The following is a 17,326-nucleotide window of genomic DNA, read 5'->3' as shown; positions in this document are numbered from 1 at the left end:
TTGCACTTTTCAAGCAAGCTATTTTTACCCTGTTTATTTAGTTGCCTTGTTTAAATTGTAATGCCAATATTTATTCATGTTTGAAATTTGTATTCCCGTAGCTGGAACAGGTTTGCAGACAATATCTATCGTCCATCGGTTTTGATTATGTCAACGTTTACATTTCCCGAGAAGTGACTGTTATGTGCATGCTAATTAATATTAGATGCCAACATATAAATAACACTCACACAATCGCACAAATAGCTATTCCTGGTCCTGTCAGCAAGGCAGTGCAGTGCAAGGATGAGTGAACACCACCAATAGTTGAAGATGCAAAGTTAAGTGTAAGGACATAAAATGTGACCATTCACCCCAGAATCATAGAATGTTCCAGAACAAGCCATTCACCCCAGTATAGAATCATAGAATGTTCCAGAACAGGCCATTCACCCCAGTATACAATTACAAAATGTTCCAGAACAGGCCATTCACCTCAGTATACAATTACAGAATGTTCCATAACGTTGGTTCAGTTCTGAATTGACACCTGGATTCCCTGTGCTTGACTAGGAATCACATCCAGCGTGTACAACACTGCATCACGAAGGCCCATGACTGATTCTAAGAACATAAGAATTAGGAGCAGGAGTAGGCTATCTGACCCCTCGAGCCTGCTCTGCCATTCAATAAGATCATGGCTGATCTGATCTTGCCTCAACTCCACTTCCCTGCCCGCTCCCCATAACTCTTGACTCCCTTATCTTTCAAAAATCTGTCTAGCTCCACCTTAACTATAGTCAATGACCCATCCTCCATAGCTCTCTGGGGTAGAGAATTCCAAAGACTCACGACCCTCTGAGAGAAGAAATTCCTCCTCATTTCTGTTTTAAATGGGTGACCCCTTATTCTGATACTATGCCCCCTAGTTCTAGATTCCCCCGCCAGAGGAAACATCCTCTCTGTGTTCACCCTGTCAAACCCCCTTAGAATCTTACATGTTTCAATAAGATCACCTCTCATTCTTCTAAACTCTAATGAGTATAGGCCCAACCTGCACAACCTATCTTCATAAGTCAGCCCCTTCATCTCAGGAATCAACCTAGTGAACCTTCTCTGAACAGCCTCCAATGCAAATATATCCTTCCTTAAATAAGGAGACCAATACTGTACGCAGTACTCTAGGTGTGGTCTCACCAATACCCTGTACAGTTGTAGCAAGATTTATTTACTATTATACTCCATCCCCTTTTCAATAAAAGTCAACATTCCATTTGCTTTCCTAATTACTTGCTGTACCCTGCATGCTAACTTTTTGTGTTTCATGCACAAGGACCCCCAGATCCCTTTGTACCGCAGCATTTTGTAATCTCTCTCCATTTAAATAATAATTTGCTTTTTTCTTTTTCTTACCAAAGTGGATAACCTCACATTTTCCTACATTATGTTCCATCTGCCAAATTTTTGCCCACTCACTTAACCTGTCTATATCCCTTTGCAGATTCTTTGTGTCCTCCTCACAATTTGCTTTCCCACCCATCTTTGTATCCTCAGCAAACTTGGCTACATTACACTCGGTCCCTTCATCCAAGTCATTAATATAGATTGTAAATAGTTGAGGCCCCAACATTGATCCCTGCTGCACCCCACTAGTTACAGTTTGCCAACCTTAAAATGATCCATTTATTCTGACTCTCTGTTTTCTGTTAGTTAGCCAATCCTCTATCTATGCTAATATACTACCCCCAACCCCGTGAACTTTTATCTTGTGCAGTAACCTTTTATGTGGCACCTTGTCAAATGCCTTCTGGAAGTCCAAATACACCACATCCACTGGTTCCCCTTCATCCACCCTGTTCGTTACATTCTCAAAGAATTCCAGCAAATTTGTCAAACATGACTTCCCCTTCATAAATCCATGCTGACTCTGCTTGATTGCATTATGATTTTTTAAATGTCCCGCTACTGCATCCTTAATATGAACTCCAGAATTTTCCCAGCGACAGATGTTAGGCTAACTGGTCAACAGTTTCCTGCTTTCTGTCTCCCTCCTTATTTAAATAGGGATGCTACATTTGTGGTTTTCCACTCTGCTGGGATCTCTCCAGAATCCGGGGAATTTTGGAAGAATACAACCAATGCATCCACTATCTCTGCAGCTGCTTATTTTAAGACCTTCGGATACAGACCATCAGGTCCAGGGGACTTGTCCGCCTTTAGTCCCATTAGTTTGCTTGGTACTTTTTCTCTAGTGACAGTGATTGTTTTAAGCTCCACAATAGCCCCTTGATTATCAATTATTAGTGTCTTCTACCGTGAAATATTTGTTCAAAGTTTCTGTCATTTCCTTGTTTCCCATTATTAATTCCCCAGTCTCATCCTCTAATGGATCAACGTTTACTTTAGATACTCGCCCGGATTTGCGCCCACAATGACTGCCTGGGAAATCAGAGTGGTCCGACATAGCCGGCGGTGCAGAGGGAGGTAAAGGGTAAAGTACTCCGAAGGTCAGTGCGAGTGTTTGTTCTTTAAATATTTTCAGCGATTTGTGTTGTGGTGGTGAGAAGGCCGTGACGATAGGGTGAGATGAAGTAAATAGATTGGGAGGAGGATCATGTGGAACGTAAAGACCTGCATTGGGTGGAATTGTTTGTAAAGTCGATGTAATTCTACGTTTTCCTGAATCACTACTGCTGTTGACTAGTCTGTGATTGCTATTTTCACTGTGTGCTGATGCTAATGCTTCGTTTCGTGTCGCTCGATTCTACTCTGTCAATCACAGATCTGACGTTAGACAACTCTGTGCATTTCCTGCAGCTCCTTTCGGCTTGATTGCCCATTGATTTAAAGAGACACTTGTCACTCTCATCGCCTTTCTGGGTGTCAGATCATTGCTGGCTTTTAATGTCACTAACCGCTAACAACTGCAACAGCAACAGTGCATGTAAACAGAACCCGTAACGCACAGGTACCATCCTCAGAAGACTAAAGTGGCTGGGCCCACGATAAAGAAGAGGGCAGATTTTCTGCACAAGGAATTGGCTTTGTGGGACGACTGCCCTTTCGTGCAGCATGCTTTCTTATCTTCTGACACTCCTTTACACATACGTCCCTCAGGTCTGTAAGGAGCTGATAATCTTTGGTTGTTTTGACATCATTTAGGCTAGTGTCTGACGTACCCATCACCCTGTGCTCGCTGACCTACATTGGCTCCCGGTCCGGCAACACCTCGATTTTCACGTCCTTGTTTTCAAATGTCACTATGGCATCACCTCTCCTTCTCTCTGTACCCTCCTCCAGCCCCACAACACTCCAAGATCTCTGCCTCCTCCAATTCTGGCCTCTCGCGCATCCCCCACTTCCTTGGCCCCACCATTGGTGGCTGGGCCTGCAGCAGGCGAGATCCTAAACTCTAGAATTCCCTCCCCAAACCTCTCCACCTCCCCCACTCTCTCTCCTCAGTTAAGGCGCTCCTTAAAACCTATCTCTTTGACTAAGTTTTTGGTCACCTGTCCTAATATCTCTTTATGTGGATCAGTGTCTGATAGCACTGCTGTGCAGCGCCTTGGGATGTGTTACTACATTAAAGGCGCTATATAAGTACAAGTTGTTGTAGTTGTTGTTTTAGGCTAGGCCGTGACCCGGAAACGGCAGGTATCGGCCTTGCACAGGGATTCCCGCTTGGCCTTTGTAATGTGTTTGCTTCACGGGTTCTTTGCTTAAGAATTCAAAGCAACACATTGCTATTAAGAACTAGTTGGTTTATTAGTAAAGGTTTAACAATCACACGACACATTACCAGTTCATCCACCAGGCTCACAGTCACCTGCCTCATCGTGGATCCCCTGGACCCAACTGGCTGGGGTTTTATTGAGTCTTGTGAACATCACGTGACTGGCTAAGCCACTCCCAACTCAACAGCTCTACAACTATTTTGGTATAACATTAATTCAAGTGCCCCCTTTTGTAAGGGCACCAAAAACCACAAATTAATTAAATTACCTAACAAACATTAAAGGGAACCTTGACAAATCAAAATAAATTAACATTTTGTTCCCTGTTGAAATGATGCACTCCAGTCCTTCCGGTGCCCACCTCTTGCGGAAGGCCATGAGCGCTCCGATGAACACCGCGTGCTTCATCTCCAAGGACACCTTGGCGTGGACGTAGCCGTGGAAGAGAGGCAGGCAGTCGGGCTGAACGACCCCCTCAACCGCTCGCTGCCTGGACCTGTTAATGGCCCCCTTGGCCAGGCCCAAGAGCAGTTCTAGGAGGAGGCCTTCCGACCTGCCCGCTCCCCTCCGCACAGGGTGCCCAAAGATCAGGAGCATGCGACAGAAGTGCAACCAGAAACCAAGGAGCGGCCCCTTGTCAACAGCTCTACAAACCTGTGAGCATACTCACCGGTGCAGACATTACAGCCATGTATAGGGCAGAGCCCTGCCCACCCATCACAAGACCAGCACCATAAGGGTCAGGGGGGTGGGCAGTGATATTGAACATCACAGTGTCCAATAGCCCAGGCCTACTGAGGGATGGTTTGTGGTCAAGTTCGGAAACATCTGGCGAGTCCAGGCCTGTGGCCCAAGCAACTGCTGATATAAGCTCCACCAGGCCTGGATCACAGCCTGGAACCCAGAAGATAGAAAAGAATCATTTATCTTTGCTTCGCTTTTAAGATGGCCCCCTTTGTATGATGACTATTTTCCTTTGGGTCCCCCCACACCTGGGACTTTTCACTGGAGTTTCCTGCCGCTTTGGCGGGGGTGCCTTGACCCACTGATGCCATGCAGGTTACGTGACCTCCCCAGACACTGGGGTCAGTAGCAGAGGCCAGGTCTGGACACCTCTGGGGGCTTATGCTGAGAAGTTCCTCCGTGGTTTTTCAGGGACATGATTTGAGAAAGGTTTTGCCTAACATTGGAGGAGGTCTTAAGATCTGAAGCCAGCTCAGGTGATCACAATAACCAGCACTAAGCAGAGACGGCCTCAGAATGAACAAAGGCCGAACGTAGAATCATAGAATCACAGAAATTTACAGCACGGAAGGAGGTCATTTCGGCCCATCGTGTCCGCGCCGGCCGACAAAGAGCTATCCAGCCTAATTCTATTTTCCAGCTCGTGGTCTGTAGCCCTGTAGATTACGGCAATTAAGGTGCACATCCAAATACTTTTTAAATGTGGTGAGGGTTTCTGCCTCTATCACCCTTTCAGGCAGTGAGTTTCAGACCCCCACCACCCTCTGGGTGAAGAAATTTCCTCTCAAATCCCCTCTAAACCTTCTACCAATTACTTTAAATCTATGCCCCCTTTTTGTTGCCCCCTCTGCCAAGGGAAACAGATTCTTCCTGTCCACTCTATTCAGGCCCTTCATTTTATACACCTCAATCAGGTCTCCCCTCAGCCTCCTCTGTTCCAAAGAAAACAAACCCAGCATCTCCAATCTTTCCTCATAGCCAAAATTCTCCAGTCCAGGCAACATTCTTGTAAATCTCCTCTGCACCCTTTCTAGTGCAATTACATCTTTCCTGTAATACTCCATGCCGTACTCCAGCTGCGGCCTAACCAGTGTTTTATACAGTTCAAGCATAACCTCCTTGCTCTTGTATTCAATGCGTCGACTAATAAAGGCAAGTATTCCATATGTCTTCTTAACCACCTTATCTACCTGGCCTGCTACCTTCAGGGATCTGTGGACCTGCACTTCAAGGTCCTTTTGCTCCTCTACAGTGTCGTACCATTTAATGTGTATTCCCTTGCCTTGTAAGCCCTCCCCAAATGCATTACCTCACACTTATCCAATTGAATCCAATTTGCCACTGGTCTGCCCACCTGACCAGTACATTGATATCTGCAGCTTTCTGCTTCATTATCAACCACACAGCCAATTTTAGCATCATCTGCAAACTTCTTAATCATACCCCCAACATTCAAGTCCAAGTCACTGATATATATCACAAAAAGCAAGGGACCTAGTACTGATCCCTGCAGAACCCCACTGGTTACAGCCTTCCATTCACAAAAACACCCATCAACCATTACCCTTTGCTTCCTGCCTCTGAGCCAATTTTGGATCCAACTTGCCACTTTTCCCTGGATCTCATGGGCTCTTATTTTCATGACCAGTCTGCCATGTGGAACCTTATCAAAAGCTTTGCTAAAATCCATATACACTACATCAAACGCACTACTCTCATCGACCCTCTTTGTTACCTCCTCAAAAAATTCAATCAAGTTAGTCAGACACGACCTCCCTTTAACAAACCCATGCTGACTGTCCTTGATTAATCCGTGTCTTTCTAAATGAAGATTTATCCTGTCCCTCAGGAATTTTTCCAATAATTTTCCCACCACTGAGGTTAGGCTGACTGACCTGTAATTACTCGGTCTATCCCTTTCTCCCTTTTTAAACAAAGGTACAACATTAGCAGTCCTCCAGTCCTCTGGCACCACACCTATAGCCAGAGAGGATTGGAAAATGATGGTCAGAGCTCCTGCTATTTCCTCTTTTGCTTCTCTTAACAGCCTGGGATACATTTCATCTGGGCCTGGGGATTTATCCAATTTCAAACATGATATGCTTGAAAAGGACATATTTGCAGGGCTATGGGGAAAGAGTGGGGACATGGTGCTACAAGCAATGCATTCCTCCAGTTAGGGCCAACTGTAATTGGGTGAATGTATCGGTGTGAAATGTAACACTGTCTGTAATTGGATGAATGTATCGGTGTGAAATGTAACGCTGTCTGTAATGGGATGAATGTAGCGGTGTGAAATGTAACGCTGTCTAATTGGATGAATGTAGCGGTGTGAAATGTAACGCTGTCTGTAATTGGATGAATGTATCGGTGCGAAATGTAACGCTGTCTGTAATTGGATGAATGTAGCGGTGTGAAATGTAACACTGTATAATTGGTTGAATGTATCAGTGTGCAATGTAATGCTGTCTTTAATGGGATGAATGGACAAATGTTTTATATATATATAAAGATGTCTTTAATGTGACCGCAACTATTTTAAAAAAACATTAAAACTTACTGGTTTTCAGTCACCTTACTACAGGTGCTGTCACCTCCTTCAGAGAAGCACATTGTCCATTTCAATTCAGTAGGCCTGCTGTGAGCCACTTTTCTGCAATGTTGACCTTGTGATGAGCAGGTTTTTAATATTGTCCGTTAATGGGAAAGAGGCAGCAGGGATATAATTAATAGTAAAAACTGAATCTGACTCGAATGATCTTTTAAGAGTGAGTGCTGAAAAAAAAGTGATGGCTGAGTAGTTTAATGAGATTGGGTTGCACATTTATGTAGGCGAAGCATAGAGGGGACAGGAAGAATCAAATTATAATTCTCTTTCCCTGCTGAATGGCTTTTTTCTTTGTCAGTTTTGCCTTGAGGGTAAAGGGCAAAGGATATAGGATGACCCTGAGTGGTGCCTATTGATAAATCATCATTATAGGCAGTCCCTCGGAATCGAGGAATACAAGAGCCACAGTCTTTGTCACAGGTGGGACAGATAGTCGTTGAGGGAAGGGGTGGGTGGGACTGGTTTGCCGCACGCTCTTTCTGCTGCCTGTGCTTGATTTCTGCATGCTCTCGGCGTTCAGAAACTCGAGGAGCTCAGAGCCCTCCCGGATACACTTCCTCCACTTAGGGCGGACTTTGGCCAGGGACTCCCAGGTGTCGGTGGGGGTGCTTTGAGGGTGTCCTTGGAACGTTATCAGGGAGGCTTTGAGGGTGTCCTTGTAACATTTCCTCTGCATAAAACACACTCAATGTGAGCTGAACACGAAGATGTGGTATTTTCCACCCTGAAGCCTCAGGATATTGATGAGCCGCAGCTTCCCCAATGGTGCAGTGAGATTATTCAGCGAGTGGTGGAGCTACATGGGACAGGAAGATCCCAGGATCATCCGCAGGTCTCTGAGCTTGGCCTTGAGGGGTAGGGTGGGCACGGTTTACACACCTTGGGATCAAGGGGGAGGAAATTGACCAACATTCTCACTGTTGCTCCCTCGCAACAATCCCTGTTGGACGGGTGCATGTGTGGAGATATCGGCTAAGGAGAGTGTCCGGTCAAAGGGCCTGGCAGCACGTCCTGCCAAGGCTCTCGCAAGAGTGATGACCGCTTGGCTGTGGTACTGTAGGATTCAACACCGCCTCCAGTGCGCCAGTGCAACCTTCGGCCGCCTGAGGAAAAGTGTGTTTGAAGACCAGGCCCTCAAATCTGCCACCAAGCTCATTATCTACAGGGCTGTAGTAATACCCGCCCTCCTGTATAGCTCAGAGACATGGATCATGTACAGTAGACACCTCAAGTCGCTGGAGAAATACCACCAAGGATGTCGCCACAAGATCCTGCAAATCCCCTGGGAGGACAGACGCACCAACGTTAGCGTCCTCGACCAGGCCAACATCCCCAGCATTGAAGCACTGACCACACTTGATCAGCTCCGCTGGGCGGGCCACATTGTTCGCATACCAGACACGAGACTCCCAAAGCAAGCGCTCGACTTGGAACTCCTTCATGGCAAGTGAGCCAAAGCTGGGCAGAGGAAACATTACAGGGCACCCTCAAAGCCTCCCTGATAAAGTGCAACATCCCCACTACACCTGGGAGTCCTTAGCCAAAGATCGCCCTAAGTGGAGGAAGTGCATCCAGGAGGGCGCTGAGCACCTCGAGTCTCATCGCCGGGAGCATGCAGAAATCAAGCGCAGGCAGCGGAAGGAGCGTGCAGCAAACCTGTCCCACCCACCCTTTCCCTCAATGACTATCTGTCCCACCTGTGACAGGGTCTTTGGCTCTCGTATTGGACTGTTCAGCCACCTAAGAACTCATTTTAAGAGTGGAAGCCAGTCTTCCTCGATTCCGAGGGACTGCCGATGATGATGTAGGATGTGGGGGAGCAGGGGGTGAGGGGGGGGGGGGCGGAGTGTTTCACCATGATGCTTCAGCCATCGTGTTGTGGGGCAGGTTTGATGGACCAGCTGGTCTTATCCTGCCCGTCAATTTTATATGTTCATATAATGCCCAGCAAAGAGTCAACACTGTCAGGGGTCAGAGGGCAAAAAAGAAAGACTTGCATTTATATAGCGCCTTTCACGACTACCGGAAGTCACAAATCACTTTACACTCAATGAAGTACTTTTGGAGTGTAGTCACTGTTGTAATGTGAGAAACGCGGCAGCCAATTTGCGCACAGCAAGATCCCACAAACAGCGACCAGATAATCTGTTTTGCTTATGCTAATTGAGGGATAAATATTGGCCAGGACACTGGGGAGAACTCCCCTGCTCTTGTTCTAAATGGCGCCATGGGATCTTTTATGTCCACTTGAGAGAGCAGACGGGGCCTCAGTTTAATGTCTCATCCAAAAGTCAGCACCTCCAACATTGTCTGTCTATCTCCACCTTAAATATATTCAATGACCCAGCCTTCACAGCTCTCTGGGGCAGAGAATTCCACAGATTTACAACCCTCTGAGAGAAGAAATTCCTCCTCATTCCCATTTTAAATGGGCGACCCCTTATTCTGAAAATATGCCCCGTAGTTCTGAATTCCCCATGAGGGGAAACATCCTCTCTGCATTTACCCTCAGAACCTTATACATTTCAAATAAGATCTTCTCTCAATCTTCTAAAACTCCAATGAGTATAGGCCCAACCTGCTTAACCTTTCTTCATATGACAACCCCTTCATCTCAGGAATCAACCTTGTGAATCTTCTCTGAACTTCCTCCAATGCAAATATATCCCTCCCTAAATAAGGAGACCAAAACTGTACGCAGTATTCCAGATGTGGTTGTACCAACACCCTATAGATTTGTAGGAGGACTTCCCTACTTTTATATTCCATCCTTCTTGTAATAAAGGCCCAACATTCCACTTGCCTTCCCAATTACTTGCTGTACCTGCATGCTTACTATTTGCGTTTCATGTACAAGGACCCCCAGATCCCTCTGTACTACAGCATTCTGTAATCTCTCCCCATTTAAATAATAATTTGCTTTTTTATTTTTTCTACCTAAGTGGAAAACCTCACATTTCCCCACGTTATACTCCATCTGCCAAGTTTTTGACCACTGACTGAGTCTGTCTATATTCCTTTGCAGGTTCTTTGTGTCCTCCTCACAACTTGCTGTCCTATCTATCTTTGTATCATCAACAAATTGGGCTACAATACACTCTGTCCCTTCATTCAAGCCAATAATATAGAGTGTAAATAGTTGAGGCCCCAGCACTGATCTCTGTGGCACCACACTAATTATAGGTTGCCAACCTGAAAATGACCCATTTATCCCGACTCTCTGTTTTCTGTTAGTTAGCCAATCCTCTATCCATGCTAATATATTACCCCCAACCTCATGAGCTTTTATCTTGTGCAGTAACCTTTTATGTGGCACCTTATCGAAAACGTTCTGGAAATCCAAATACACCACATCTACTGGTTCCCATTTATCCACCCTGCTCGTTACATCCTCAAAGAACTCCAGCAAATTTGTCAAACATGATTTCCCTTTCGTAAAACCACGCTGACTCAGCTTGACTGCATTATGATTTTCTAAATGTCCTGCTACTACTTCCTTAATAATGGACTCCCGCATTTTCCCAACAACAGATGTTAGGCTAACTGGTCTATAGTTTCCTGCTTTCTGTCTCCCTCCTTTCTTAAATAGGGTTGTTACATTTGCGGTTTTCCAATCCACTGGGACCTCCCCAGAATCCAGGGAATTTTGGTAAATTACAACCAATGCATCCACTATCTCTGCAGCTACTTCTTTTAGGACCCTAGGTTGCAGGCCATCATGTCCAGGGGACTTGTCCACCTTTAGTCCCATTAGTTTGCCTAGTATTTTTCCTCTAATGATAATGATTGTTTTAAGTTTCCCTCCCCCAATAGCCCCTTGATTATCAATTATTGGGATGCTTTTAGTGTCTTCTACCGTGAAAACTGATAGAAAATATTTGTTCAAAGTCTCTGCCATTTCCCTGTTCCCCATTATTAATTCCCCAGTGTCATCCTCTAAGGGACCAACGTTTACTTTAACTACTCTCTTCCTTTTTATATACCTGAAGCTCTTACTGTTTGTTTTTATATTTCTTGGGAGTTATTTCTCATAAGCTATCTTCTCTCTCTTTATTATTTTTTTAGTCATCCTTTGCTGGTTTCTAAAAATTTCCCAATCCTCTGGCCTTCTTTGCAACATTGTATGTCGTTGTTTTCAATTTGTTACCATCCTTTTTTTTGCTTAGTGAGCCACAGATGGTTGATCCTTCTCTTAGAGTCTTTCCTTCTGTTCATTCATTAACTTTCATCATCTTCTGAGTTATCTTCTGAGATTAACTGAACACAAACTGCGGGTATTCCTCGTGCTGTGCGTCACTGCAGCTACATTCACTCCGCAATTCATAAGAACATAAGAGCATAAGAAATAGGAGCAGGAGTAGGCCATATGGCCCCTCGAGCCTGCTCCGCCATTTAATGCGATCATGGCTGATCCGATCATGGACTCAGGTCCACTTCCCTGCCCGCTCCCCATAACCCCTTAATCCCTTATCGGTTAAGAAACTGTCTATCTCTGTTTTAAATGTATTCAATGTCCCAGCTTCACCGTTCTCTGAGGCAGCGAATTCCACAGATTTACAACCCTCTGAGAGAAGAAATTCCTCCTCATCTCAGTTTTAAATGGACAGACCCTTATTCTAAGATTATGCCCCCTAGTTCTAGTCTCCCCCATCAATGGGAAGATCCTCTCTGCATCCACCCTGTCAAGCCCCCTCATAACCTTATACATTTCGATAAGATCACCTCTCATTCACTCATTGCTTCCTAAGACAAAGACCTTGGCTTCGTCCACCGATGCCTCAGGACCCTCCCACGGGCTCTTCGCGATCAATAAAGTGGAGCCATTCACGCCGCGAGCCCGCGCTGGGCCGCACTCACGGGCAGCATGAGTCAGAGCGTCTGCACCAACACAAGCTGTTGTTGGCACACATAATTCACGCTCCAGAGAGCAATCCTCCTTTTCATCGTGTGAATGTTAGAAAGCTTGCAACCAGAAAATGCCATTTGGCTCATCGAGCTTGCTTCTTGCACAGTCTTTGCCCTGTTCACCCTGTCAGGGTCTCTAGCCCACTGCATACTCCTGCTAAACCTCTAAAAGGCAATCAAACCAATCTACCCATCCATATATTCAATCCTTAGGGCTTCAGGTTCAGCAACGCCTCAATTTCAAAATTCTCATCCTTGTTTACAAATCCCTCCGTGGCCTCACCCCTCCCTATCTCTGTAATCTCCTCCAGCCTCACAACCCCCCCGAGATATCTGCGCTCCTCTAATTCTACCCTCTTGAGCATCCTTGATCATAACTGCTCAACCATTGGTGGCCGTGCCTTCAGCTGCCTGGGCCCCAAGCTCTCCCCAAACCTCTCTGCCCCTCTACCTCTTTTTCCTCCTTTAAGACGCTCTTTAAAACCTACCTTGTTGGTCACCTGCACTAATTTCTCCTTCTGTGGCTCTGTGTCAAATTTATTTGTTTTGTGTTCTGACACTCCTGTGAAGCGCCGTGGGATGTTTTACTACGTTAAAGGCGCTATATAAATCCAAGTTGTTGTTGTAGAAGGTTAAATTATAAGGACAGGGTGCATAAACGTGGCTTGCATTCCCTTGAGTTTAGAAGATTGAGGGTGATCCGATCGAGTTGCTAAAAATGTTCAACGGATTCAATCAGGTAGATAGAGAGAAATGATTCCCTCCGGTGGGGGAATCAAGAACGAGGGGACACAATCTTAAAATTAGAGTCAGGCCATTTAGCGGTGAAATCAGAAAGTCCTTTATCACACAAAGGGTAGTGGCAATCTGGAATTTTCTCCCTAAAAAGGCTAAGGATTAATCAAAGTTTTCAAGGCTGAGATTGCTCGATTTTTATTGGGTAAGGGTATCAAGGCATATGGAGTTAAGGTGGGTAAATGGAGTTGAGGTACAGACCAACCATGAACTAAATGAATGGCAGAGCAAGCTCGAGGGGCTGAATGGCCTCCTCCTATTCCTATGTTCTTATTGTTGCTCAGGTCCCGACCACAGATCTCATTCTATGGTGCTGGCCGATGCAGGAACCATTGTGCAGTGTAGAGTACTTCCTGATCTGTTCATCCTTCTCACCTTCAGTCCCACTGCTAATCTTGACATGTATCGAGCTCATAACTGAAGGAATTAATCAGCACACCAAAGTGCCACTTACCTGGAAAGGAACAGAAACTATCGTTATGTCACTGACGGCTGATTATTCGGTTGTTGCGCTGGTTGACTCCATCAGGAAAGTGCTAAATAAATATCTGGCTAGAAATGCTTTTTTAAAGTTGTCGGATGAATAGTTGCGATCATATAATCCATGAAACGCAATGTGGTTTTGGTAATTGTAAAGATTTTAATGTTGCCATTACATCCGCCCCACCAAAGCAACTGCATTGATATAACACCTTATTAAATCTGGTCAGGAACATCTCAAAGTACTTTGCATACAATAAATTGCAGTAACTGATGCCATTTAGATAACGCTGCTGCCGTTTTGTACAGCATATCAGACAACAAATGAATTGGATTTTTTTTTAATGGGTTAGAGAGATGTACTTGTTCCCTTTTGTAATATATAGTTCCGTCTAGTGGACTACTGTGGTAATGCAGCCATTACTGTTTTCACAATAAAGGTATCAGGTGACATGTCACCTGACAAGTTCCTCAGCCATCTGAAAGTCTGTGGGCCAGACTTTCCCGAAAGGCTCTCTGTGCCCGATTGCCCGCTGAGAAGCACCGCTAACGTTCGGCGAAAAAAGCTGCCGAGAATTTCCATTTTAAAGTTTAAAGTAAGTAAAACTAATCGCCCGGCGAGAAAATGGGCATTGCATTGCCGGCGGTTTTCTCGGCGGTTAAGTGGAAAGTTAGCAACATGGGCGGTCGTTACCGGAATGGACGGTAAGTACTAAAATTTAGTCCGAGGCTGCGGTTGGGCCTAGGGAGGGGGGAACACTTAAAAAACAAGTTTCATTTAAAAAAAACGTACAAAGCATTCCCCAGGACACTTTTAATCCTAATCACCATGTTAAAATTAAAAAATAATTAAAGAACCTTTAACTTACCTTTCTCTGCATGGTCCCCCCTTACCGCCCTGTTTAAGCAGCTTTTACAGCGCGGGTCTCTCAGCGATCTGGGCGCCAGCGGTTGAGCCCAAACTTACCCCCTGGCGGTTGTTCTTGGTGTTGCACGTGGGCGGTTTGGTCCTGGCGGGCGACGACGTTGAAAAACTTACGTGGAAACTCTCGCCGGGGGGAAAACGAGCTGTAACAGCGAGAAAACCACCGACAATGAAGCCGAAAGTCTGGCCCTGTGTGTTTGTGAGGTTGTAAAGAATATATCATATTGGCGATGAAGGATGGGATTCCTGGATACACTAACAGAGAGACTAGAGAGGTCCTTTGTTTGTAGAACAGCTAAAAATCCAAGGTATATTACAAGCACAATTGGCTGAACTGCCAGAGTCCAGATAGGCCACTTGGGTGAACTCCATCGCGACAATGAAATTTTTTGAGCATATGTGGAGCGGCTAGAAATATTTTTCACCGCAAATAGTATCATCAAAGTCCCCAATGATGAAAACCGTAACCGGGTGATGTTGGAAAGAAAATTGGCTATTTTCTTGACAGAAGCGGGCCCTGAGGTGTATGAAATCCTGAAAAATATGCTTGTTCCCATCAAGCCAAAGGACACACCACTTAGGGAGTTTCTAAGCAAGTTAGATCAGCACGACAGTCCTGAGCCCCTAGAAATTGCTGGAAGTTATTGTTATTTATGTGGACTTGTATTTACTCTGTACAGCCACCAGAGGGCTCATTCCCAGGAGTTCCAAGGGATCCCATAATCCCTTGGGAGCACAGGTATTTAAGAAGGCTTCACAGGTTGGAGAGGCACCCTGGAGACCTGCAATAAAAGACTAAGGTCACACATTACTTTGAGCTCACAGTGTTCAGTCTAATTCTTTCTCCATATACTACAACTGGCGACGAGATCCAGATAGCGAACTGATAGATGCAGAGAACAGTGGGCATCCTGGAGAAATTTTCATAGGGAGATGATTGGGAAACTTTTGTGGAGCGACTTGACCAATACTTCGTAGCCAACGAGCTAGATGGGGAAGAGAGCGCTACCAAACAAAGGGCGATCCTCCTCACCGTCTGTGGGGCACCAACGAATGGCCTCATGAAGAATCTGCTCACTCCAGCGAAACCCACGGAGAAATCGTACGATGATTTGTGCACAATGGCCCGAGAGCATTTGAACCCGAAGGAAAGCATTCTGATGGCAAGGTACCGGTTCTACACCTACAAAAGGTCTGAAGGCCAGGAAGTGGCGAGTTATGTCGCCAAGCTGCAACGCCTTGCAGAACATTGCGAATTTGAAGGACACTTGGAGCACATGCTCAGAGACTTTTTCGTACGTGGCATTGGCCACGAAACCATACTTCGCAAACTTTTGACTATAGAGACCCCAACCTTGAGTAAGGCCATAGCGATAGCCCAGGCGTTCATCGCCACCAGTGACAATACTAAGCAAATCTCTAAGCACACAAGTGCTGCTACAAGTACTGTGAACAAAGTTATGTTGTTTTTGGTAAGTAGCTGAAAATGTATAAGCCATGGAAGAATAGCTGGGAGAATGTCAGATTGCAAATAGTGCAACATCAGCATAGCTAACAGTCTGTCTCAAGGTTTCAATTTAAGTTTATCTAGGGGTTAAGTCATGGCAGGAGAGCTCGGACACGTGTCATGCTCCTCCTGTACTATGTGGGAAGTCAGGGATGCTTCCAGTGTCCCTGACGACTACGTGTGTGGGAAGCGTATCCGACTGCAGCTCCTGACGGACCGCATTGTGGCGCTGGAGCTGCGGGTGGATTCACTCTGGAGCATCCACGATGCTGGGAATGACGTGAATAGCATGTTTAGTGAGTTGGTCTTACCGCAGGTAAAGGGTACACAGTCAGATAGGGAATGGGTGACCAACAGGAAGAGCAGTGCAAGGAAGTAGTGCAGGGGTCCCCTGCGGTCATCCCTCTGCAAAACAGATACAGCGCTTTGGGGACTGTTGAGGGGGATGACTCATCAGGGGAGGGCAGTAGCAGCCAAGTTCATGGCACCGTGGGTGGTTCTGCTGCACAGGAGGGCAGGAAAAAGGGTGGAAGAGCGATAGTGATAGGGGATTCAATTGTAAGGGGAATAGATAGGCGTTTCTGTGACCGCAACCGAGACTCCAGGATGGTATGTTGCCTCCCTGGTGCTGTGGATATCTGAACGGAATATATGGAATTAAGGACAGTAAAGTAAACGGGATATATGAAAATGTATAAGCCATGGAAGAATAGCTGGGAGAATGTCAGATTGCAAATAGTGCAACATCAGCATAGCTAACAGTCTGTCTCAAGGTTTCAAATCACTAATCCTGCCAATAATATATAATTGTAACATGAAATACATCTGCAGAATTGCAAGGTCTCAGTAAATAGTCACACCATTAGATTGAAACATTTAGAGGCAATGCTTGAGCTTTCAAGAAGAACATCTCATATAGATTGACTAATGAGTGGCTGAGTTAGACTGTCAATCCATTTGTATTTTGTTATCTGATTTCTAAACTGTATAACTGTTAACGCTTTACGATGTAACTTCACCTATCCGTAGGGAGTGTGTACGCTCTATCCAGAGAGTATATCTTCTGTCTGATAGGTCTTACTGGCCGGTAATAAAGACTGCTTTGTTCAAAGCACAAGAGGTATTCGACTCAGTAATTTTACTGAACCAGATTGAGGTAAAAGAATCCGGGAATTTACATTTGGTGTCAGAAGTGGGATCTCAACGGACGACTGCCGAAAACTTGCGAATTAAGAGCCAGACTAGCCTTGGACGAGACGAGGGGAAAGTGGCCACTGGAGTGAGTATGATTTCAATACTGCTCCAGTTTCCCCCGGTTTCAAAAGTCTGAGGAAAGTTTAGCCACTCGCTGGTTCTCAGGTAGTGTCTGAACGAGATCCAGGACAATCTGGTGAATACCTTTCAAACTTAGAATAGGGATAGAGATAGGGAAATTGCGCGATGACGCAAACCAAGCGGCGACTTGGAAAGATAGTTAGAGCTAGATAGGGATAGATGATCAATCATGGATCAAAAAAAAAATTAATAGGAAAGAAAAGAGACTCTTGTGAATGTCTGTTTAAATGAGAAATGCTTCTGTCATTTTTACTGTAGAAAAAAAGCCGGGGAGTTGTGGTTTGTTTTATCTCAAACAGAATGAAAGTTTGTTT

Source organism: Pristiophorus japonicus, chromosome 18, assembly GCF_044704955.1.
Source record: "Pristiophorus japonicus isolate sPriJap1 chromosome 18, sPriJap1.hap1, whole genome shotgun sequence".
In the NCBI taxonomy this organism is placed as follows: Eukaryota; Metazoa; Chordata; class Chondrichthyes; family Pristiophoridae; genus Pristiophorus; species Pristiophorus japonicus.
This window is presented reverse-complemented; position numbering follows the sequence as displayed.